Genomic DNA, 21,222 nt, shown 5'->3' on the forward strand with positions numbered 1-21,222 from the left:
ATATGAAAAGGACAAATCACATTTCAGAACAGAAGGGGAATGCGGGAGGGGGGGGGGGCGGGAAGGAAGGTAAATGTCTGTGAGTTAATGATATTAGAGGTAGGGAAAGGTAAATGTCTGTGAGCTAATGGTATTAGAGGTGATAATTGGGGAAGCTATCTTTGTAATGGGTAAGGTAGTTGGGGTCTTTGTTCAGCCCCCCACGGAGAGTGTCGAATTTTAGCATGAATGACAGTTCAGAGGATTCCCTTTCAAGTGCAGATTTGAAAGTCTTCTGGAGTAGGATGCATGTAATTAAGTCATTGAGACAGTGTCCTTTCTGGTTGAAATGGCAAGAAACTGTTTTTTCTTTGTGATCCTGTCTAATATCTATTTTGTGGGCATTGATGCTTTGGCGAAGTGTCTGAGATGTTTATCCAATGTATATAGCAGATGGACACTTTCGGCAGCACATGATAGCATAAATTATATTTCTGGATGCGCAGGAATATGTATTCTTGATCTTATAACTCATTTGGTTAGGCCCAATAATGGTATCAGCAGAGTGAATATGTGGACAAAGCTGGCAACGGGGTTTGTTGCAAGGGAAAGTACCAGGGTTGTTAGTCTTTAAAGTGCTACATAGTCCTGTATTTTGTTTCAGCTACACCAGACTAACACGGCTACATTTCTATCACTGTTTTCCACCAACATTTGGTAAAGCCAAGAATCAGACCCTGAAACATTTGGTAGTTTATATCCAGGCTTTTTACTGGCTATATTTAAAAGCACACCAAGTTCTGATTTGGAGTAGGGATCCAAAAAAGGAAATAGTCTCTCTTCCAGAGGATTGTAGCATGGAAAACGTACCTATATTTTCAAAAGCCTTTTGGGTGATCTGGGGGATGGCACACCATTGTGGTTTGTATCTCTGCATCAGGAACACTGTCTGAAATGATGATTTGACTGAATAATACATCATCTGACAAATCATCTTCTCATGGAGCAGAAGTGGGGAATCTTAGGCCCAGGGGCCAGATGCTGTCCCCAGCTTGCTTGGATCCAGCCCTTGGGGCGCAGGACTCCTCCCCACTAGAATTGGGGAGCCCGTGCTGGCACTCCAGCCCTCGCTGCCCCCTGTCTGCCTGACTTGTCGATGGGTCAGTGGTTCCCCAACCCAAAAAAGCTTCCCCTGTCATAGGGTGTGTCTACATTGCAGTTGAACACTGCGCTGAGGACTCAGCCTGTGGGATTGTAAACCAGTGGTGTAGATACTCAATCTTGGGCTGGAGCCAGAAATCTGGACTCCTCCCCTTATGAGAGTTTGGGTTCAAATCTGAACCTGAACATCTACATTGCTATTTTACAGTCCTGAACCCCATCACCCTGAGTTGGCTGATATTGGCCAGCCATGGATGTTTAATTGCAGTGCAGTCATACCCATAGCGTCTAACCAGCACAGTTTCTTCAAAGGAAAATTGTCTCCCATGCACAACTTAGAATTGTTTGGACAAAGTAGTGAATAAAATAGAACTGGTTGACATTAATGTCCAGGAACCCAGCTGGCTACATTGTCACCAGTGCATAAATAGAGGGACAAGGTGAGGGAGGTAATATAATTTATTGGATCAACCTGTGCTTATCCTGAGGGTCCTATTGAACTTGGACAGCTGTGGCTCTTCCCTCTGAGAGTCAGAGAGACCATGGTGTTTTGTTTATTTTAGCAGTAAGAAACAAGCATTGACCAAAAAACACCATTTTAAACAACAAGCAGTTGACATGCATGGCTATCTTTTCGAATGACTCACTATCCCCTGAATTGTAATGAGGGCAGGCGTAAGGTTTTCAGACACTCCAGCAGATTGCAGGTGTCAGTCTGGTACTCCTGAACAATTCCTTAGAACAGTTACTTGTGTTGCTCCCTCCCACCTTGAGAGAGTATTCTTTTTTTTTATAAGACTGCTACCAGTCTTTTATAATCTCTGCTTGTTTTTTCCTAATAACCCCCTTCTTGAACAAGCCAAACATAGTCCACATACCTTCCTAATAAATTATTATAGTGTCAGTTCCATCACACTAGACTTGCTAGTGACAACAAGTGAGTACAACATTAATGCGGACACAGTAACTCACCCAGGGCTTTACGTTGTAGTTGCTAGCATCCACACTAGGTTGCCCTGGATGTTCAGACTCAAGTGCTAACCTGAGTTAACTCTGCGGTGCAATGGAAACAGGTAGCGTTGAGACCAATGGAAACAGGTAGCATGAAATGTTCAGTTTGTTTTGTGGCAAAAGTTTAAATCAGGTATCTCAGGATTCTGTACCTTGTGTCTCTTGTTAAATATGTTCATTAATGGTCTGGAAACAAACAAGGATTAGGTTAGTGAGGACCAGAGAGGAGTATATACATTTCTGAGCTCTAAACTAGTTTTGATGATAAACATGATGATAAATGAAATTCAGTATCAATAAATGCAAATTGATACATAATGGAGGAAAAAAATTATACACCTAATAAGGTTCTAAACAAATTATATAAATTCTACACGTGCCGTAGAAGTATAGTGATATCACCAAATTCTCTCTCTCTCTCGATATGAGATTGATATGACTGTGATCCCTATGCCTTATCTTAAACTGTATTAATAAGATATCAAAGATCTTAGAGAGCAGTTTCCCATTCATTTTTATTTCTAGGCTATTCATAGATTTTACTTTCACAAAGCCACCTTTCTGTGTTTGAAGATAATCGGTGCCATCTTTCTGTGCAGTCAGTATGTCTATACACCTTTGGGGGAATTCATGCTTTTCAGATAATAATATTCAGTACCCACTGAAACTGTTTTTTTTTTTTTTAAAGAGTGTTATCACCAAATTCTCTCTCTCTCTCTCTCTCTCTCTCTCTCCATTAGTTATACAGCCATAGCAATAGCCAGAAACAAAAATACCCACTACATCAAATAGCAGCCTGATGAACAATGTGGTTAAAAGAAATTTTAACGAAGTGTGGAGAACTACATAAAGTACAAACGAAGCATAAAGAACGCACACATAATACATACTATATAAGGGGTTAACATTTTAATGTCTTTTAGCCAAACATCTCAAATTACTTTGAAGACATTAAATAAATGAGCTTTTGCAAGATAGATAAAATATTAATTTATAGATGAGGAAACTGAGACGCAGATTAAAATCAGACAGGATTCATATAACAGAGCAATGAACAAAAGATGCATTTTTATGCCTGTTCTTTTTAACTGCATTATAATTTTGGTTGTAAACATTATATTCACAGTGTATCATGGCATAGAAATCTAAAACTTACTGGTTCTGTGCAGTTCATCGCTGCATGCATGGGCAAGATGAATGACACAATGAACAAGGCAAAAATGTGTGCCAGTTTTTATTCTGATATAATCTAAGGACTTCGAATTCTGTTCCAAATCTGATGTAATGTAGGGCTGTCTCTGTCATCTGTGGGGGGAAGATTGCAGCTGTAAAATGCACCTGCTGTTCAATCCTTTCTCCTATTTCCTCAGCTTTTTTCTGCAAACATTTTCAGATGGATATGTGGTTTGATTATCAATATTATTTAGAGCATTTTTTTTGTCAAATGTATCTTTAAATTTGTGGTTCTGTATTTTCATGTGTTTTGCCCAATGATATATGGTTCTGATTTGTACAGTGCACAGAAATGCTAAAAGCAGCATGGCAATATGATCTGAATGGAGTATTCCAGAACAAATCTTTTGTATCCAATTCCCAAATATCTGCTTTAAAGGAGCTTGCTTCACGTACCTGTCAAATGTTACATGGAGCAGTCATCATCTATATGTCTGAGCATACGACCAGATCATCAGTTTATGTAGGTCAGCAAAGAACCATTGACTTCAATAGAGTTATGCTGAATTACGCCAACCGAAGAGCAGGCCTGTCTGTCTCAGATAAAGGAAAAAATAATTTTCCATGTGTAGGGAGTCAATTCACCATACACTCTCTCTGCAGGAGGCACCTGTAGTCATTGTTATATTTATTTTGCAATTAACATATAAGTTGGTGTTTCATTATATTTATGGTTGCAAATAATACACATTATGAACTATTAGCTTCTATTTTACATGATGACCACATAACAAATTGAATCTATTTTCTTAATCTTAATAAGTCTCTGCTTTAGCCCAGTGGTTAAACATTTAAATATAAGAAACTTTTTGTTGAGCAAATCAAACCAGCCTTCCACTTTCATTTTTGGTGGTTTCTAATTCTAGGCTTTAAGGGATACTTCAGCTCTCAAGCAACTTACTTCACAAGGCAACTTAAGAAGAAGCTTAAAGAGAACAAATCTCTTGTTCATTAGGAAACAGCTAAAAAATTACCATAAATAAATCTCCAGTAATCACTGATCACAGCAGGATGAATTATGACTGACATCATAGCTGAGTCCAAAATAAATCATTGTTTTTTTTTCCACTCTGACCAAAGATTTAGATGTCCCATTAATAGATACTAGATAATAGATTCCAGTACTTTGCTCAGAGGAATGCATCTTTCTGAAAGGCTTCTCCTTGCTTTTTACAGTGAAGGTATTTATCCCCTTCTATTATTATAATGTTCTGTGCTCCAGAGAAGTTGACCTGAGCTGTACTCCTTGCCAGGACAGATAAGCTGATAAAACCATTCTTAAGATGTTTCTGGCTAAGATACTTTTAACAGATTAAAATGAATAAGGAGCCTGTACAGCAATTTAGTATTATAAAGAACACTTTATGCTTCAGGCATTTCCTGCAGCAACACTCAGAAAATTCTGCTCCATGAATTTTATTTTAATGCCAAAACACCACAGAAACTTTTAGTCACTATAGTAGCCCTACTAAGATCATTAGAGATAGAAACACTTCCGCTTTTGTGGAAATGTCAAAATAGCTCAGGAGCTCCTGTCTTTGTGTTCTAAATGCTTCTAATTAGGAAGAGAGATTTGAGTGTACTGAGTTGTACCTATTTTAAAATGTCTAGAAATAAAAATGGACTCAGTGGTGACTTTTAGCCAAGAGCCTGCTTTGAGATGATATCCCATGGGGAAGCTTTGGAGAAGATTGTACATCAAGGAGGCACAATGCTTCTCTGAGCTCCCTGGCATGCAGTAAGATTCCTCAACAGTTTATTTCCAGACTTTTACCATTTGAACTGTCTTTAAAGGTGTAGATGTTTTGGCAAAGAAAATGTATTTTGTGGTAGCGGAAGCAGCATTTTGCTGAAACACTGTACTATTTATATAGCATTTTTCATCCAGACATCTCAAAGTGCTTTCAAAGGGTGTCAGCATCACTATCCCATTTTTATAAATGGAAGAACTGAGGCACAGGGAGAGAAATGACTTGCCCAGTGTCAATAAGCAAGTCAGTGATAAAGCCAGGAATTAAACTCACATCTGTTGGAATTCAAGTCTAGTGCCTAATATGCTAATGAATACTGTCTCCCTGTATACTTTCCTGCTATTGGATCAAATAAACTCAAACATCACTAAATAGTAGGGTTTCCAGGTGTCTGTTATTGACCCGGACAATCCAGTATTTTAGCCTCCTGTCCGGTAAAAAACAAAAATTCAGAAAATACTGGGCACCTAAAATGTCTGGTATATTCTGATTTTTTTCCCCAGCCAGGAGACGAAAATACCGGACACCTGGCAACCCTATGACACACTTGGCAACTGGGCCCAGCCCCCGGCCTCTTCCCCCATCCTGGGTCCCTGAGACCCCCTGCTCCCCGCCCCTGGATGCCTTGCTTATCTGGTTCTGCAGGGAAGCTGCATTTTGTCTTGATCAAGAAAATAAAATGGCCACTGGCAAAAAGCCTAAAGACCAAGGGAAAACAATGCCTTCCCTGGGTCTTAGTGCTCAACTTCTCCCCTGTTCCTATACCTATTTTGACTCTGCAGGCGCTTTGAAAGGGGCCATGCTGTTTTAATGCTGTTTTATTATTAATTTTTTTTGGCTTAATAACTGAGTCCTTTTTTTTCTCAACAACTTTGGTCTCCCTCCTCCTTTTGTCCCCCTCAACAGAATTTTTCCCTGATGTGTTTTTTGTGGGGGGAGGGTTCTGTATTTTTGGTTAAACCATCTGGCAACCCTACTAAATAGTTCATCGCTTCTTTCTGTATTTTTCCCTGCCTCCCTAACTTCTGGTTTTGGATTTTAGTAGGTTGGACTTGATGACTGGATTAGAGACCTTCATTTCCATTTCTAATTTATACCTAGTAATTTTGCACCTATTGTTTGGGTCAACGTAATTTATCTTTGATTATTCTTTGTACTAAGAAGTATTCTTAGCATTTAAGAGAAACAAAAAGTAGGAGACCTACATTTTCAAAAATGACTTTAGTAATCAGGGGGAGGTGTAGGTGTCATTTGTAAAGTGGGAAGCCCCGCCTACAATATTTCTGGTTGAAAACTGGGGTCCAGTATGTTGCTGCTCAATTCCTCAAAATCAAAATGCAAGCAGCAAGCTAAATTATAAGAGAAGATTGCAAAGAAAAGGAAATTAGAGCTGTGTAAGGTATTTTCATTTCCTCTCACAATAGGCAAGCACTTTTTTCTGGCAGGACTAGTTTCCACAGATATACAGATTCTGAAGTTAGGAAAAGTTAAGGATAAAGCCATTTCCTTCAGTTGAATATCATTGTGAACCAATAGGCAAGGTCTGGGCTCAAAGTGTTAGCTGGTACACCAGAATCAGGGCTAGCTGCAGTAGTGGTAGATGCCAATTGACTGTCATAAGGTGATTTTTTTTCTTATCTGATATCTAACCTAAAGTGATGAAGTCAGGATCCCATTAAACTGTTCAAAAACCAAACGCAACAAATTTTAAGAAACCTATCCAGCATATTGTAGGAATATTTTGAAAGAGAGTACATACAGGTCAGTGTTGAGCATACTGCCTGTTTTCAATAAAATTAAAAAGGAGAGGGGTGTGTGTGTGTGTGTGTGTGTGTGTGTGTGTGTGTGTACATACAATTTTCAAAAATATATTTATCACTTAGGCCCAACATTTTATAGAACCAAAGATGAGCTTTTGTTGAGTTATGTATAAAGCTATGTTTTTAGTCACGAGTGGGTTTTTTTGAGAAGTTATGGGCAGTAGATAAAAATTCACAGCCGGTGACCTGTCCATAACTTTTACCCCTGCATCTGTGAAGGAGGAGGGCTCGGGGCAGCCCTGCAGTTCCAAGGCTACTGGGACGACAGCTTTGTGGGTAACATGCGAGTGTGGAGAAGGGATGGTGGGACTGGGGCGAGCTCCCAACCCAATTCCTGGGAAACAGCATGCTTATGTTTTTTTCCAGTTCACAATCTTACTTATTTCAGCCAGTTGGTCTAATCTTTCTTCTTTCTCTCATCTCTAAATAAGCATTAATATTTGCTTATCTGTAGTGTTGTGAGTGTCCCCTTTTTGTAGTGGCTTTCTTGTATAAGAGTTGCTGCAATATATTTGTGGCAAGGTAAACAGTATAAGACTTGTCCTAACATATAGCAAGAACAATGTGTCACAACTGCACCTGTGTTTCCCTCTGTGGTTCACCAATGAGTTCTGGATCTAAGATGGATGAACTCGTAACCAAGAGGAAAATCCAGTTGTAGGTTTTGAAGAAATAAAATCTACTGGGTTCCCAGCCATCAACTCTCTTAAGTGGAGAAGCACATCTCACTCTGGCCTGCCTTGTGGAAGTAATGGTAATTCGGAATAGGAAGCCTAGTCCGAACTACCTAGTTCATGCTGCGTGTAGCCGTGGGGCACGGAGTCCGAACTAGCGGATATTTAAAAATGGCGGCGCCCAGCAACATGCAAATGAAGCCCGGGAAATTCAAATCCCGGGCTTCATTTGCAACTCCGGTTAACTATATTACCAGCCTAGTTCGAACTAGGGTGGTAGTGTAGACATACCCACAGGTAGTTAGCAGACAGTGATCCTTTCCTCAGGGCTTAGCTTTGAAATGCTGGGGTTTTGCATAACTGGAGTTGGGAATTTAATCTCTCCTTACATATTGCCCAAGAAATACCCTTATGGTCCCAAATGTCTATGCTTGTCTGGCATATTTTCAGTATAATCTTTTGAACTTTCTGGTCTCAAATGTATCGCATCTCTCCCCAAGAGAGATTACATACAGTCCCAGCCTACAGTGATTCATACGTTTAATACAATAAGATCTACAATGATAGTGGAGGAGGAAATTGTTCTATCTGTCTCAATGAGCAAAAGGTCAAGAGTGCAGGAGAACAGCAGAAATTACAACTTCGTAGGACAATCCAATAGTCCTTGCTCAAAGAAAGGATTTAATTCTGTGTGATCTACAGCACCCAGAGCTATTAATCATACCGGGCCCAGTCCTGTTTCCCATCTGGTCTTTGGGAACAGAGTTATGCCCCCAATCAAATACTTTGAAGTGCAATGTCCTTTCCTTCATTACCTTTTGTAGGCTCTGATATAATGATTGCATGTTCAAATATATTTGGGATTTGGGCTGAGAAATGCTTTGTCCTGTTGACATCTTCAACTGGATTTAAGCATATGCTTTTAAAATTAAGCAAGATTCTTTTAGTCATGGGTATTTTTAATAAAAGTAATGTGCAGGTCACATGTGGTGAACAAAAATACATAGCCTGTGATCTATCCTTGACTTTTACTCTCTATATATACCTGACTAAAATTGGGGAGAGGGCACTGCAAATACTCCAGAGGTTGGAGGGTCAGGGTCAGGTGCCTTTCCTAGCTCCTCGGCGATGACCTAGCTACACATGCTACTTTCACTCCAGTTCTGCACCTCCCAATGGCTGGGAACCGTGGCAAATAAGAGCTAAGTTGGTGGTACCTGTGGGCAGAGGCAGGTTATGGAGGTAGGAGCTGAGTGAGGGGAGTTCCTGTTGCCCTTCCAAGGAGCTCCCCCTGTAAATACCGTTCTGCACCTTCACTCCCAGCCCTGAGATTGGGAATTTTTCAATTGGGACTTGTGCCAATTCCTGCTGCTGTGGAGCTGGAACAGTCCAAGGCTGCCCCAGCAGCGGCCAGTGTGGCTAACCCAAGGGCTGCCCGAGCTGCTCAGATGGCTCCTGGGCTGCTGCAGAAAGCACATAGGTCATGGAAAGTTGCAGAATATGTGACTTCCATGACCTCTGTGACAAGCTTAAGCATGATGGTGCTTTTCTGAATCGGCGAGGTTAATAGCTAAAGCTCTGCTCAACACCTGTCCAGAGGAAATGTGGAGGTATATAGAGGAAGGGAGTGGTGATGGTCTGTGGAGATACTCCATGGACACTTGCAATCCATTGGGAAACTGCTCTGTGTGCTCCCAGGGAGAACTGGGTAGCTGTGCCACTTCACCAGAATTTGCCATGAACCTATTAATTTTACTGGATTTGTTTTAAAGAGCATCTTACATAACGTGTCTCTGCCATCGTGTTGCACATTCCCCCTTCTGCTTCTTAAAGCCTGTCATTTTTAAAAAAATGGGACCAAACCTTTTCAAATCTGCACTCATTGCCACTTGCTCTTCGTCATTGTCATACTAATTCATAGCCCCGTTACATGACGGTTGGGCTTTTTAGACAGCTGTTAAGCACTGAGTAGTTATTTGCTTTGTCTGTGTTTTGGGATGCTCTCTGCTCAGATATTTTTATTGCTCTTGCAAATATGGTGAATTTTGAACACATGCTTGAGATTAAGTAGCTGAACAGCTGTCTCTGTTTAGTAAGGGCTAACCATGCTTGTCAAGTTATGCTCTATAATAGGAGGCTCAACCTACTCAACATATTTTAGGCAAGGTTTTTTTTACTTGTTAGTAAAGACTGATATCATCCCTATCACTCCCCTGAGAGCAATCAGTCTGTCTCCGATCACCCAGTTTTCTCTTAAAATTGATTCTCAAAATTTGCTTGAGGGAAGAAAGATGCTCTGCTATCAGCAAAGAAGGGGGAAAAATAAGTAAAAGGGGGACACTTCAGAATTTGGAGAGATGCACCCTGTTATAGCAGTCCATTAAAAATGAAGCTTCAGGGGTAGCTGAGTTAGTCTGTACAGGATAAACTTCAACAACAACAAATGGTCTGGTAGCACTTTAGACTAACAAACCATGTACTGTAGATGGTATCATGAGCTTTTGTGGGCACAGCCCTCTTCTTCAGATGACTGGAGTTTTGAGTTTAGGATGGGCCTGCACCCATGATACCATCTACAGTACATGGTTTGTTAGTCTATAAAGTGCTACCAGACCATTTGTTGTTGTTTAAGTTTATCATTAAAAATAAGTTTGAACAAAACTGAAAATGTAAACTTATTGCCCCCTGTGGGTTTGACACATTTTACTTTTTCATTCACTATAGTTTGTTATAAAAGTACTTAAGACTCTTCACATTTCAATATACCTTTTAAATACTGAATAGGTTTTCTTTGTTTTCTGCTTTTGTTGTCCAATTGAATGTTAAACTTCTTCCCTCTGAAAAGCTGGTATGGGCTAAAGAAGTTTTCTTTAATGATTATTTTGCAGAGTCAAGATAATATTTGCATGTTCTGCATCTTGATTTTTTTTTCTAGCTAAACTACAACCAGGTACTGATTCTCAGCTAGTGTAAACTTAGAAAAGCATCTTTGAAATTAAAGGATCTACACTGAAGATCTGTCACAATTGTGTGTATTATATTAGCTTCCTGTTTGCTAGATGTCCTCCTCAGAAGGCATAATCATTAAGGCTACATTTTTATTGTCCTCCTTTATCTTGAAAATATAAACTTATTGCTCCCATGAATATATTTTGAAGTAATAATGCAATCCAAACTTATTTTTCATTTCCTTTATTCCTGGGATAAAATTTATTCTTCATTGCTAGGAATTTCTTACTCTTCACTAGTTTCCTTGGTTATATATACAAATCTGGATCCAGTGAAAATGTCAGAATAGGCTTCTTCCCTTAGGAGCTGATTTCTTACCACACTAACACATACTCAGCCAATTTTTGTGTTTGCATAGAATATAATAGAATATTAGGACTGGAAGGGACTTCAAGAGATCATCAAATCCAGTCCCCTGTCCTTATGGCAGGACCCAGTACTGTCTAGTCCATCCCTGATCGACATTTAACCCACTCTTAAATATCTTCAGAGATGGAGACTCCACAACCCCTCTAGGCAATTTATTCCAGTGCTTAACCACCCTGACAGTTAGTAACTTTTTTGAAATGTCCAACCTAAACCTCCTTTGCTGCAGTTAAAGATCATTGCTTCCTGTTCTATCCTCAGAGGCCAGGAAGAACAATTTTTCTCCTTTCTCCTTGTGATACCTAAAAACCGCTATCATGTCCCCTCTCAATCTTCTCTTTTCCAAGCTAAACAAGCCCAATTCTTTGTCTTCCTTCATAGCTCATGTTCTGTAGACCTTTAATCATTCTTGTTGCTCTTCTCTGGACCTTCTCCAATTTCTCCACATCCTTCTTGAAATGGGGTGACCAGAACTGGACACAATACTCCAACTGAGGCCTAATCAGTGCAGAGTTAAGCAGAAGAATGACTTCTTGTCTTGCTCAACACACCTGTTAATGTGCAACCCACACACCTTGGCTATGTCTACACTCGTGGCTTCTTGCACAAGAACATCTTGTGCAAGGGTTCTTGTGCAAGAAGTCCTTGCACAAGAAAACATCCACACTGCCATGTGTGCATTGTGCTTTTGCGCAAAAGCTCCTATGGCAGCGTGGACGCTCTTTTGCGCAAGAAAGCTCAGACGGCCATTTTAGCCATAGGGCTTTCTTGCACAAGAAATCCCTGCCGAGCCTCCACACTTCCCTCTTGCGCAAGAGCTCCTGCGCAAGAGGGCTTACACCTGTTAAAAAAGAGAGTAGCTCTTGCACAAGAAGCCCTCTCTTATCACTCCATACTGTAAATTTCCTTGTGCAAAAGCGGGCGGGCAATGTAGACGCTCTGCGGATTCTTGCACAAGAATGGCCATACTTGTGCAACAAGCCGCGAGTGTAGACATAGCCCTAGTGTGGTTACTGAACAATGCAAGTGGTACCTAGACCACAACAACAGTTAAGACCAAGAGACCTCTACATCACAGGCTGGAAGCTCAGAGAATAGAGGCTCCTATACTCAGCTCCAGGGATCCCATGTTCAAATCTGCTTGGTGGTGGCTACAAATGCATCCTAGAATCATATTTGCTTTTTTTGCAACAGTATCACACTGCTGACTCCTATTTAGCTTGTGGTCCACTATAACCCCTACATCCCTTTCTGCCGTACTCCTTCCTTGACCGTCGCTTCCCATTCTGTACGTGTGAAACTGATTGTTCCTTCCTAAGCGGAGCACTCTGCATTTGTCCTTATTAAACTTCATCCTGTTTACCTCAGATAATTTCTCTAATTTCTCCAGATCATTTTGAATTATGTCCCTGTCCTCCAAAGCAGTTGCAACCTCTCCCAGATTAATATAATCTGCAAACTTAATAAGCGTACTTTCTGTGCTAATATCTAAATCGTTGATGAAGATATTGAACAGAGCTGGTCCCAAAACAGACCCCTGAAGAACCCCACTTGTTATACCTTTCTAGCAGGATTGTGAACAGGATTGTATGTTGCCATGTTTTGAGAAAGTATTGATATATTATGTTACCTCTGTGCATTAATGAATAGATTGCCTAAATCTGCTCTCAATAAAGGCTATTCTTAAAGGCATAATTAATACAGAGAAAAGAAGATCTTTGTTCTTTACTATAATAGCAAGTACTAAATAAAGGTGGCTTTGTTTAAATTTAGAAATTGGTGGAAACTCTCAGCTGCTTTTTATACAATACCTTGCGCCTTCCTCAAGTATGGACAGAATCTGTCCTTTTTGTGTGCAAATCCTTCCAAGCTCCACAGGACATTGATGTATGTTTTTTGATTGCTACAGTCCCTTTATTGCTTCTAGGACCTGTGGAACGAGGTGTACCGGTAGTTCGGAATAGGAAGGCTAATCTGAACTACCTACTCCGTGCCGTGAGTAGCCGCGGGCACGGAGTCCGAACTAGCGGGGGCTTTAAAAATGGCGGCGCCCGGCAAGATGCAAATGAAGCCCGGGATATTTAAATCCCGGGCTTCATTTGCAACTTCAGTTACCTACATTAACCACCCTAGTTCGAACTAGGGTGGTAGTGTAGACATACCCATGTAGAGTATGTGAAAGATCACAGCCAAAATTTGTCTAGAGGAAAGTGCCTCAAGAGGCGTTGTTTTAAATAAGTGCAGGTTAATATGATGAGAAAAGGTATTATCTTTTTGAGGGTTACCTTTATATGCAATAGAATTCTTTGTTTAAAGTTGAAAAAACCCACTGGCTAGTATTTTGTTCTCTTGTTTATATTCAACGTACTTCAAGTTCACAGAACTAAGTCAGAATATGCAAATACCTCCTGTAAAAGTTTTCATCATAAATTTATCCTCTCAGTGTATGGAATCCTTTTAGAAACTTAATCATTGTTAGACTTCTTATCCCATACCTTTCTGAATTTTGTACTTTAAAGAAGAATTTTATAGAAGGGTTTCCCTGTGCAAAACATTGTTGAAATGACATATGGAATTGAAATTTGACATTTTGAGGAGACATGTAAGAAGTCCAAGGAATTGTTTGAATTCAACTTTCATTAACAACTCTGACAGTTTATGTAAAAGTTAAACTTCCTATAGCACTAATGCCAACTTTGTTTTTGCATTGTCATTTAACTGCGTGGAACACACTTCATTGAGAGTATTAATCAAATTGTGCTTTTTTGGTACTATTGTTTTTTGTAATGATTAGCTATTTAATCAGAAAAACTTGACAAAATAATGTTGACTTGAATTATTATTAAATGTCAACCTGTGGTTCATAGCCCAAATTATTGAAAAAGATCATAACAATTCTGTCCTATTTCATAATATATTACCATAAGTTAGAAAAAACAGTCTTAAGCAATCATTTCATTTTGCCTTTGAAATGGTTACAGAACCAACTTTAACACTTTCCACAGTGATTTAAAAGTCAGTAATCTTTTACTAGAAGTTTGTTTTCTTGTTTTACATTGTCTCTACTTAACCAAACAGGAATAACTTGCTGTTCAAGTAGCCCTAGCCACCCTCCCCCCCCAAAAAAGTTCAAAACTTAGTTTTGTTATGAGAGTGTTTTGCTCTTTTAAGCAAATGAAATCTACCTAACATCACCAATGTACTGTGCCATATACTTGATAGAGTTGTGACTCAGGAAGAGGACTAAAATTTATAATTCAGGGCAAACACCTGGAGACACCTACTTAAAATCAACATTATCCAAGTACTTCTTTGATTAGAGTGAAACTTTAGAACTGACTCCCTCTGCTTTTAAAAAGTGGTGTAATTACTGTGCTTTGGAAAAAAAATCATTTGGCCACAACAAACTATTTTGTGTGGTTAACAGAAACTGGTTTCTAAGAATTTAGCAAAGTATTTAACTCCATAAATCATTTTCTGTCTCAGATCCCATATAATTTTTTTATTGGTTTTAGCAATTACTTTGTGGTTTGTTGGGGGCATACAAAAAGATGACAGAGTCAATATATTAAGAAATGGAGAAACTTCAGCATAGTGTATGAATGGAAAAATACTAGGCTCTGTGCAATCAGTGCTTTTTATACATGATTGGTTTTTCGGTCTATAAACGAATATTTTGTCTGTGTCACTATATATCTTCACACACACAGCCAACTGAGATTCATTAGCTCTATGAGGTGTATGGTAGGTTTGTGCTTAGACAGCTTCAGTCTGGATAGCTTGTGATACAATTTATTCTACTTGCAAAATCTGGAGTATAGTTGACAGAGGAAGTTCCTGATAAAAATTGTCTTGGGGTCAGAAAGTGAAATGAAGCAGGAAAGTCAAATGGAAAACTATTCTGGGTCTGATCTCCTTTTTCCTTATGCTGATGTAAATAACTCCATTGAAGTCAACAGACACACACCAGTTTAAAAGCAATTTAACCTGGAGGAAAATTATTCCCTGTGGACTCAGACTATTTAAATATGAATATGAAATAGACAATGGACCTCTTTGGCGACTATGAGCCTGCTAGGACCAGGTTAGGAATCCTTCAATCTGAATAGTCTCAGAGGGGTAGCTGTGTTAGTCTGTAACTAAAGTAACGTTAAAAAAAATGGTCCTGTAGCACCTTAGAGACTAACCAAAAAACCTATAGGTGGTATCATGAGTTTTTGTGGGCACAACCTACTTCCTCAGATGACAGATATGGAGCAAAAGGCACAGAACCTACAGGATCTAACCCCATAAGCCACCACATCAGAGGCTCATACAACTGCACATCCACGAATCTGAGATATGCCATCAAGTACCAGCAATGCCCCTCTGACATGTGTATTGGTAAAATTGTATGGTGTCTACAACAAAGGATTAATGGACACAAATCAGAAACCTGTTGGAAAACATTTCAACTTGCCTGGGCACTCATTTCATAGATTTAAAGGTGGCTATTCCCTTACAAAGGAATTTCAGAAATCAGCTAGAACTATGGTATCCAATCAGTTCTGAAGTGGTAGTCTATAGTGAACTAGCTACACTCAACTGCCCAAATAGATACATGTGGCTAGTGTGTTGGACACCATGGACCTAGAGAGAGAGTCTGCGGAACTGGCCTTCATATGCAAATTTGACAGTGTCTCGTGGCTTGAACAAAGACATGAACTGGATGGGCTGTTATATTCAACACTTAAATGACATCAAAAGCTAAGTATCAGGTACTCACAGCCCACTCTATTAGCCTCATTTAGCATAGACACTTTTATTGGCAAGTTTTCCCCCCTCCCCCTCTCCTGTCTTTCTGCTTTTTATTTGAAGCTCTATGCCTTTTGCACCATATTTGTCTTCTGAGGAAACAGGTTGTGCACACACAAGCTCATGATACTATCTGTATGTTTTTTGGTTAGGGTGTGTCTAGACTGCAGGGTTTTGTCGACAAAAGTGGTCTTTTGTTGACAAAACTATACCAGCGTCTACACTACCACTGAGTTCTGTCGACATAACGTTGACAGAACTCAGCAGTTTTGTCGACGCTGGTAAACCTCATTTTACGAGGCATAACGTCTTTGTCGACAGAGTTCTGTCGACAAAAAGGGCAGTCTGGATGCTGGGGTTTCTTTTGTCGACAGAAAAAGACCTCCAAGCAAGCCCCCTGCTGGACAGTCCTTCAGGAAAAACCTCTTTTTGGTCCTGTCTGTAGCCATGTTTTAAAGGCACAGACACCGCTGGCAGGCATTGTGACAGGAAGCTGGCCACTGTGAGAGCCTGTCAGCCCAGAGCTCTCCCAGCGTCACCTGCACGTGGCCATGTGTGCAGCTCCAGCGCCACAAGGCCCCCAAGAACCTTTGAGGGAGCCAGCCCTGGTGCCCACAGGCAACAAAAAGAGAGTCTGACCCTGCTTGAACTGTGGGGGGAGGAGGAAGCAGTCCAGGCCCTGCACACCCGGCGCAGGAACGCCAGCATCTATGGCCGCATGGCTCAGGGGCTGGCCGGTAAAGGGCACCACCCGAGGACACTCCAACAGGTCCGGGCCAAAGTGAAGGAACTTCACCAGGGATACATGAAGGCCCGAGAGCAGAGCTCGGCTTCAGGTGCAGCCCCAGTGCACTGCACCTACTATCAAGAACTGGACCACATCCTGGGAGGCCAGGAACCTATGTCTGCACCAGTGCTCGTGCAGACAGGGTTGCACACACCAGTGCAGCAGAGCCGGCAGGAGGTCACCAGGGAAGATGTGGAGGAGGAGGAGGAGGAGCAGATGGAGGACACCCTGACCCTGACTCTGCAGCCTGTCCCAGAGATGCAGGAAGCCTCGCAGGCACCCTCCGACGCTGGAGAAGGAACATCAGGTGAGTGCAGGCAGGGTCACAGACACAGCACAGGGGAGGTGGGAGCAGAGAGGATGCAGAGCAGTGTTCACATCTTGGTCCTCCCTCCTGGACAGCTTGAATCTCTCTGTGCATGTACAAGCAGGCGGGCAGGTGGTGGGTATGGGGGGGGGGGGCATGGGAGACCCAAGGTGCAGCAGGCTCCTGTCCTACTGTGGCTGCACACTGATCTGGCCTGGACGGCCACAGTGGAGGGCGGGAGCATCTAGGGGGTGGAGGTGGACATTGTCCTAGCTACAACGGGTCCCCTGTGCAGCCAAGGCGTCTGGCAAGGCCAGATGTGGCCTACCAGTAACAACATTCCCATCCCTTGTTGTATGGACTTGTGTGTGAATTGCTAACACTGATCGGTTCTCCCTCTTCTTCTCCACAGCTGGACCTGCTGCTGCTGTCCGCCGAGCAACTCCTGTGCCACTACCCACCCGGTCCCACAGCACCCGCAGGCATTGGAGGACCTACAACGATCTCCTGAGGAGGCATGTGGAGGCCATGGAGAAAATTGAGGGGACCATGACCAAAATGCAAGAGACCATGGCTGAAAGAGCGAGGGAGGAGGCTCGGTGGCATACTCCCCTGCTGCAGGACTTCCTCCCATAGTGGAGCACAATGTGTGCCACTGTCCGGGAGTCCCTGGCTGTGCCAGGTCCTCTCCCCCTGGGGACTCCTCCTGCCCATCCAGCTCCAGCCCCCTCTGACCCCCCATCCTCCTCCTCAGCCCCCTCTGACCCCCCTTCTTCTCCCTCAGCCCCTGCCTCCCCCTCCCCCCCCGCTAGAGCAGAGTCATTGTCAGCCCCAACTCAAGCCTGAGGATGGCAGGGTCCACGGACAAGAGGTGGCAAAGCCTTGCGGCCCAGGCGAGGCCGCCATTACCCTTAAGTTGTCTGCCCTCCCTCCCTCGCTCCATGTTGGAAATCCCCCCTCCCTCCCTCCAGGTTGAAATCCCCCCTCTTACCACAGTTATAGTTTAAAAAAAAGTTTATTTTTCACAGTTTTTAAACAATTCTATTTTTTATAACAGATCTAAATTCTAACGTTACTCCTTGATAAACATATATTTCAAGTTTAACATGGTGTGTGCGCCTTAATTGTTCAGAGGCTGATGCAGGGATGGATTGTGGGAGGGAAGGTTTTGGGATTGGGGGGAAAGGCCCACAGACCCCATTGGGGATACCTTGGGGAGTCATAGGGCTCCAGCTGAGAAGTGCTCATGCAGAGCCTCCTAGATGCGAACCCCCGCCTGATAGGCTTGGCGAACGGCAGCTGTCCGAGGCTGCACAAACCGCCTGCCCTCCCCTTCAGCCATTGGCCCCCAACCTGGGAGGAAGGCCTCCCCTTTGCTCTCCACCAGGTTGTGGAGGATGCAACATGCTGCCACCACCTCTGGGATATTGTGTTCTCCCATGTCAAGGCGAGTTAGCAGACACCTAAACCTTCCATTCAACTGGCCAAATGTGCATTCCACCTGTAAACAGGCGCGTGTCAGGTGCGCATTAAACACTTCCTTGCTCGGGTCAGATGCCCTGTGTATGGCTTTATAAGCCAGGGCATGAGGGGGTATGCCGCATGGGCCACAATGCAGACCGGCATCTCTACGTCCCCAATAGCAGAGGTTCGCTGGGGGAAGAAGGTTCCTGTCTGCAGCCTTTCGTACAGGTGTGAATTGCGGAAAATCCAAGCATCATGCGCCCGGCCCAACCACCCCACACACAGGTCCGTAAATAGTCCACGGTGGTCAACCAGGGCCTGCAGCACAATGGAAAAGTACCCTTTTCTGTTGATATACCGGGCGGCTTGATGGGGTGGTGCACGGATGGGAATGTGCGTTCCATTGAGCGCTCCTCCGCAGTTTGGGAATCCCAGCCCTGCAAAACCAGCCATGATGGTGTCTAGGTCTCCGAGGCGGACAATCCGATTCAGCAGCTGTGAGTTGATAGCCCTCACCACCTGCAAAAATAGACACATACAAACACACACAGATTATGAAGTCAGAGGGGTTGCCCAAATCCTTTGGTGACCATCCGCCCCCCCCAAGAACCCAGAACCTCCCCCCCCCCAGTGATTGCTCCCAGTGGTATCCTGGTGTAAGACACAGGAGCCCTCCACCACCTCCCCTCCATTGCCCCCCACGCACCCTTTTTCGGTTACAGTCCCCTTACGGACTGCCCTCCCCCCGTCCCCAAGGGACTTACCTCCATCAACACAGCACCTACAGTAGATCTCCCCACACCAAACTGCTGTCCCACTGACCGGTAGCTATCAGGAGTGGCCACCTTCCAGAGGGCCATAGCTACCCTCTTCTCCAGCGGGATGGCAGGGCGCAGGTGGGTGTCCTGTTGTTGCAGGGTGGGGGCAAGCCAGTTGCAAAGCTCCAGGAAGGTGGACTTCCGCATCCTGAAGTTTTGGAGCCAAGCCTGATCATCCCACTGCTCCATTACGAGCCGGTCCCACCAGTCCGTGCTTGTTTCCATCCTCCAACATCGCCAGTCCGGGAAAAAGTTCGGAGGCAGGAACAGTGCTGCTGCATCCTGAAGGAGAGGCTCCAGTCTAGGCTCAGGTTCCGGACCAGGCATTAACAGCATGATAGTCTCATGCAGTTGCAGCAGCATTTGAAGCACCGTGGAGTGGGGCCAGCGCCTGGCCAGGGGAAGCTCTTGCTCCATGGTAAACAAAGGTTAGGAAAAACCTTCAAAAAAACCCAACAAAACCCCACACTACTGTGCTGTGCCAGGAAGCAGGGCGCACTCCAAACAGGCACTGCAGAACCTTTGCTATCCCTCTAGGCAGCTGCAGCAGTAGAGCAATGGCTAGTCGGGAGGGGTGGGGGGTGTCCCTTTTAGCATGCGTCTCTGCAAAGTGCAGGCAGCAGAACAAGGAAGTACATGCTGCCCCTGTGACTTGGCAAAGCAGTTCTGGGTACTTTCTTCTGTCGACAGAGCGCCCTGGTGTCTGGATGCTCTCTGTTGACAAAGCAAATAGTTTTGTCTATGGCTTGATGTAGTCTAGATGCGCTTTGTCGACAGAAGTTTTGTTAACAGAATCTGTCGACAAAACCCTGTAGTCTAGACGTACCCTTAGTCTCTAAAGTGCTAAAGACCATTGTTGTGTTTTAATTTTTTTTCAGTCAGAATAGTGAACCTTCGGAAGTGGTCCCAGTGAAACCAATGAGATTACTTGTGTGAGCAGTTGCTCATGGTGGAATTAAGGGTTTCACAGTGGCCCTATGAAACTTGGCTTTACAGAACTGAATTGCAGAAAATTAATGCTAGAATCAGTACAGGAGTATACCAGTGCTGCATGAATCTACTAATATACCTGTTAGCAAAAAATACAATGCATTTGCATTGGGCCATTACGTGAAACACACCACCCTAACTTGCTGGAAAGTTAACACATGTCAAATTGCCCGAGTACAAAAGTGCTTTTTATCCAGAAATGGATAACAATTTCTAAGAATAAGTAAATACTTACTAAGGGTTAGGAAGAGCTGTATATTTGCTGTTCCCTGAATTAATAGGAGTAATTTTGTGCAATTTGCTTAAGAGGTTTAAAGAGTGAAGACCTAACAGCTTTGTTCTTCATTATTATTTCTTAGCCTCTTTTCTGACTTGGAAAACTTGAGCTTGGTGGCAATACGTCTTTCTATTTGCCATCTTTGAGTAAATATTGTGCCACAAGGAGTGTTTGTTCACTTTAGTTTTGTTGCTCTGTTTTTAGTTTAAAATAGAGGAGACTTCTGACAGTGCATTCTCTGTGACACCCCCTTAATATACAGTGGGCATAACACTGACAGTCAGAACTGAACCTGGGACCTCTGGATCTTAGTGCATGAGAATCTTCTTTCTGTCTGTCTCTGTTTCACTCTCGTGATTCACACCCAGTAGGTGTGTGGGATTCATGCGCATCTCTCAAGCCAGTCCAAAATAACACAACTCAGTTGACAACGTACCTCATTATATTAAGAAATAAATGCAAAACTTATCTCTTTGATTTGGCATTTCATCCACTCAGCTTTACACAAACACATAGATCCCATCATCAGCCCTCCCAACATGCATGCATGTCCAAAAAATAGCTCCACTAAAAATGCAACACCACCTCCATCTACCAAGCCCTTGGTTTGTATAACTTCTGGAATTTCTGTGCATCACATTCCCTCCCACTCCCTGAGGCATTTGAAGAAGAGATTAGTGAGGGGTAGCTGAGTGGGATTTTGTAATTATTATGGCTCTATCTGTCCATCAATTTATTGTTTTGTATCTGATAAAATGGATATTAATTTATTGTCAAGGTA

Source organism: Pelodiscus sinensis, chromosome 10 (genome assembly GCF_049634645.1).
Source record: "Pelodiscus sinensis isolate JC-2024 chromosome 10, ASM4963464v1, whole genome shotgun sequence".
Classification (NCBI taxonomy): domain Eukaryota; kingdom Metazoa; phylum Chordata; order Testudines; family Trionychidae; genus Pelodiscus; species Pelodiscus sinensis.